The sequence below is a fragment of the Ostrea edulis genome, chromosome 6, assembly GCF_947568905.1.
Source record: "Ostrea edulis chromosome 6, xbOstEdul1.1, whole genome shotgun sequence".
Taxonomy (NCBI): Eukaryota; Metazoa; Mollusca; class Bivalvia; order Ostreida; family Ostreidae; genus Ostrea; species Ostrea edulis.
The window spans coordinates 21895575-21901370 of NC_079169.1; positions in this window are offsets into that span (position 1 = coordinate 21895575).

Sequence of the window (5796 nt, forward strand, 5' to 3'; positions counted from 1 at the left end):
GGAAGTTATTGCGAAAGGTTGAATCAAAATTTTTACAACCGGAAATTTTTGGATTTCGTAAATCTCGGGGGTGGGGTGGGGGGTGGGGGGTCGGACCCTCGACCCACCTTTATAAGCCGAAGGTGACGTAACATTGTGCGCAGTGCACTAGATCCAAGTGAAGTCACAATTTTTTTTTCAAAAGCCAGCGTTTAAGCTACTATCGTAAATTTTAAACATGTAGGCGCGAAGCTGCAGGTATCACACCGGTAATTATTTTCACTATATATTACTATAGAGGAAAAAAATTCATTAAAAATCAGTTTACGGAATTGATGCCGAATAACGCAGTAAGAAATGTTCTATGTTACCCATCTCCTCTGCCGACACCAGAAAAACACCACCCTACACGGCATTTTCGAAAATAAATTACCCGCAAACAAGACTACCCTCAAATCCACGTGTTTTTCACATGTGTGTAAACAGCCGGAGTACACCTCAGGAAATAGCCTCAGCTACCAACAGTAAATAGTTCCTTTGTATACAATTGGTTATTTCTACAAATTACACAAAATTTCCTAATCAGGGGTGTAAAAATTAAGAGAAAAGAAGAAGAGGAAATGAGAAAAATCGCGCAAGGAAAAAATATTTGACTAAGTTCATTTTGATTGGACAATTACCGGTGTGATACCTGCATCTAGGCCCTTTAGAGCTTGGTGGAAGGGGTCGCCCCCTCCCATTACATGACATGGACACATTTTTGAAAAATAAAAACTGGTTTATGCTAGTCCTTAGGGGATTTTTAAAATATCCCAAGATTGCGATTAATTTTATTTTAATTTTCCCCCGTTTTCATTTGCAATGAATATCTTAAAGTAATTATCTTCAATTATTTGAGTTTATGTTAATTTAGCGCTCCATAGTCATAAGACAGTACCCGCACACAAAGTGTTTGCCTTTAAATATACTCTTCGTCATATTGGTGTTACTGGCAAAGAAGCCACAATCGTTATTTTATAATTAATTAATGCATAAATTGTAAGAGGAGTTCTGGGAACCAAGGCTTTTTTTGTACAAAAAGCATCATTTTCGACCCCCATGGCAAAAATAAAAATTGCAAAACCTTATTGTGCATCTACAGGACACCAGCAACCATCTCCCTAAAGATTATTAGGATACTGCTTAAAATGTTAGATGAGTTCTGGGAACCAGGGTTCTTTTGTGCAAAAAACGTCATTTTCGACCCTCATCTGACTGCAGGGGTGAAAATGAAGATTCCAAAACCTTGTTACACATCTACAGGACACCAGCAATCATCTTCCAAAAGATTATTAGGCTACTGTGTAAAATGTAAGAGGAGTTCTGGGAACCAGGGTTTCTTTGTACAAAATCGTCATTTTTCGACCCCTATTTGATCCCTAGGGTGAAAATGAAAATTTCAAAACCTTATTGTACATCTACAGGGCACCAGCAATCATTTTCCAAAAGATTATTAGGCTACTGTGTAAATTGTAAGAGGAGTTCTGGGAACCAGGGTTGTGTTAAAAAGCATCATTTTCGACCCCCATTTGGCCCCCAGGGTGAAAATGAAAATTCCGAAACCTTATTGCACATCTACAGGACCCAACCAATCATCTTCCAAAAGATGATTGGGCTACTGCATGAAATGTAGGAGGAGTTCTGGGAACCAGGTTCTTGTTGAAAAAACGTCATTTTTTGCCCCCAGGGTAAAATTGAATATTCTAAAACCTTATTATATATCTACAGTACACCACCTATCATATTCCAAAAGATCAATTGGTTACCACTTGAAATAAAAGAGCAGTTTGAGGAAGAAGAAAGTGTGACAGACGGACGGACCAGAATAACAACAATATACCCGAACTTTCTTTAGAAAGTGCGGGTATAAATAGCGAATTAAAATACCAGGAAATTGAAATGTAATTACAATCGCGGAAAAAGCATTACTCATTTCATTTCTGACAGCATATTTTTATAGAGGAGTTCTGTTTAGATACTCAGTTTTATATCTGAAAAAAAAATCATCATTATGACGTAATATTTAAATGAATTATGACATGGCGACGTCAGCGTCAAACACGAGGCACCGAGAAGTCATAAAATGATGCACGTAAACTCGGCTTAACTCCAACGCAGACTCACAAATCGCTCAGAAATGTTTCTCGTTTCACGGTGTTTAAATGGCACAAACAAACTATTTTCTGAAGGATATGAGGACAGTAAGCCAGGAGAGAGAGAGAGAGAGAGAGAGAGAGAGAGAGAGAGAGAGAGAGAGAGAGAAATCAACGTAAAAACGGTAAAATTACTGGATGACACTATTCGGAAAGACAGAAGACGTCGCTCCGTAAGAGAGATTGAAGAAATTTTGGAAATCAGCAAATCCTCTGTTCACCGCATTCTATTGGATAGTTAATGAATACTTAGGGTGTGTGCACGTTGGGTACCTCGGTATTTTAAAAATGAAGAAAGACAAAGAAGGATTTCATGTTCGAAGGATAAACTTACATGTAAAACCACCGTGAGAAAATTTTGATGTCGCAAGTTGCGCCGCCGATCACAACCTCGTTCACCTTGGCCAAACGTCATTTGGATACAACCATTCCTACGCAGGATACAATCGTGTTTTTAACGCAGAGTACAAAAAAGCATTACGGCAATTCACTATAGATAGTGTAGATGTCCTTTATATGAGGGTTGATAAAGTGGCCAATATTTTTCTTTATACAGATAATTTTAAGAATTACATAGCCTATTTACGCAATGAATTCTGGTTGGAATGATATATAACATTTGGCCAGATCCCCTACCACTTGCTGAAACACTTCAACACAGTTAGAAAATTTCGTGTAAATTGGTCTCTGTCGTTCGTTTTCTTCATATTTTTAAAAAACACCTAAAATTCAATTGCACATCATTACAAATGTATACCATAAACGTCGGGAAGATAACTTTGCGATTAAGACGTTTATTAATGATAATTAAAATATAACGCTGGATACGACCAGTCTATGAAAGTATAACGTAGGATACAACCATTCCTAATGCATGGACAATTTGCAACGATGCATGTTTTTTAAAACGTCTTTTGTGATGCCATTTGGCATTTTCATTGTTTTTAATATTTGAATATTGAATTTCATTGTTTATTACAAGATATACGACGTAAATTATAATTGTCCCAAAGGGAAGAAAAAATTCAAGAGGGTTTTAGTGCTACATTCCATGTCACCATCTTCAATGGTATGTAAACCACAGGAGCCAAGCCCGTTGTGTTATTACCACAAAAATGAATTAATTATTCTACCAATTCGTGCGTCGCCACATGATTGAAATATTTTCGAGAGGGACGCTAAGCAATATCCATTCAATCAATCAATTCTTCTATCAGTGGGGTCCCATGGGGGTTCGGATTAAAATAGCTTCTCAGTACATCTTGCTTGTCGTAAGAGGCGACTAAATCGAACAGTCCTTCGGATGAGCTCGCAACATCCGAGGCCCCGTGTCACAGTAGGTGTGACACGATAAAGACCCCTCCTTGCTCATAGGCCATAAGCGCCGAGCATATGCCTAAATCTTGCTGTCCTTCATCGGTAATGGTGACGTCCCCACATTTTTGTGTGGGACGTTAAACAATATACAATCAATTGATTGATTGATTGTTTTACGTCATGTCGAGAATTTTTCACTCATATTGAGACGTCATCAGCTGTAGGTGAAGTGCCACAAATTTAGACCTATTCTTAGCCCTCAGGACCGTTGCAGTGAGGGTTCTCCGTTTTGAAGATCATATCCGAAAGACCTGTGATTCTCATTTCTACAAATGTAAATGCCGAGCGTTTGACGATTTTAACGTCTTAGGTTTGACAAGACCATGGCACAAGCGGGTTCGAACCCACGACCTCCCGGCTATGGAGCGAACGCTCCACCACTGAGCTACCGCGGCCAGTATCAGTAGGATTTCCCAGCGAGCATAGTATATGCATGTAAAACATAAGTTCAATGTTCACTAAGATTAATGTCATTTGACAAATGAGCAATATCTATCTCAAACTGAACAAGATTAGGCCAAATGGTCATCATAAAATGACATTTGGATTGAATTGAGTGTATCTTGTTTAATATCCCTCTTGAGAATTTTTCACTCAAATGGAAACGTCGAAGGGTTTCAAATTTAGGCCTATGCTCGGCGCTTACAGCCAATGAGCAGTGAGGGTTCTTTAGCGTGCCAGACCCAATGTGATACGAAACATCCGTTAAGGTCATTTCCGAAGACTCGTGATATTCCCCATGGGCACGAATTGTGCTCCTTTGTTAGCTGACCTGTTTTTATATTCCTATGAAGCGGAATTTATTCAAAAACTTCTACGTGAGAAGAAAAAATATCTTGCTGTGACCTTTAATTCGACATTTAGATATATCGACGACGTATTATCCATTAACAATAATAATTTTCATTCATATGTCGATTCAATATATCTCTGTGAACTCGAAATATAGGACACCACTGAGTCGTCCACTTCTGCTTCATGCTTAGATATTTTATTGAAAGTAGATATTAACGGCGAACTTAATAAATCAACTTTATGATAAACGGGATGATTTCAGCTTCTCCATCGTGAACTTCCCATATTTATGTAGCAATATTCCTTTATCACCTGCATATGGTGTTTATACCTTTCAACTGATTCGATACGCAAGAGCTTGTTCTCCTTATGGTCAGTTTTTGAATCGAACCAGGCTACTGACAAATAAATTAATGGTGCAGGAGTTCCAACAGTCTCGTTTAAAATCAGCATTACGAAAATTATATGGTCGCTATAACGATCTAGTTTGCCAATATAACCTATCATTGAGTCAAATGCTGTCTGACGTGTTTCATACCGATTGTTAGACCGTTAATGGCTCACTGATTTTGGCTACGGATAACTCCGTTTACCTGATCAAGATATAGGGATCACAGCGGGTGTGACCGGTCGACAGGGGATGCTTACTCCTCCTAGGCACCTGATCCCACCTCTGGTATATCCAGGGATCCGTGTTTGCCTAACTCTCTATTTTGTATTGCTTGTAGGAGTTATGTGATTGATCACTGTTTGTTATCTTCACCTTTCATTTAACCATCGAGCTTATATCTCTGCTGGTGGACATTCTGTTCCCGACGATATATGTTCCTTCATGAATTTACACAATAACGATATAATACTGGCTGACACGTCGCCTAGTATAAAAAGGTGTCACTCTGTGGAATCTATAAGGGACTCTAACAGTTTGGTTGGTGTCCCTCGGATTATCGTTCGAGATATAAAAGATTTGTCGTATGTACAGTCAAATAATAATCAGCTTTGGTGTAGAAATCAAAATTCGTTCACCCAAATTTTGTCATGTTCCTTTCAGAGCTATTTTTTATGATTCCTTTTTCAGATCTCAGGTGCTCGATCTCAAAATGTTCCGTAAAAAAATGTAAAACTTGTGATATACTGATCACTAGAAATTCATTTAGTAGTAATCTCACCGGACGTAGTTTCTGTATCAAAACTTTTGATAATTATGTTCCCCAAACAAAGTTTGGGAACATATTGTTTTTACTCTGTTTCTTATTAAGGTCTTCCGTCTCCTGCGGAAGACCTTACTATTATTGTTCGCGTTCTTCTTCTTCATTATTAAGGTCTTCCGTCTCCTGCGGAAGACCTTACTATTATTGTTCGCGTTCTTCTTCTTCATTATTAAGGTCTTCCGTCTCCTGCGGAAGACCTTACTATTATTGTTCGCGTTCTTCTTCTTCATTATTATTATTAT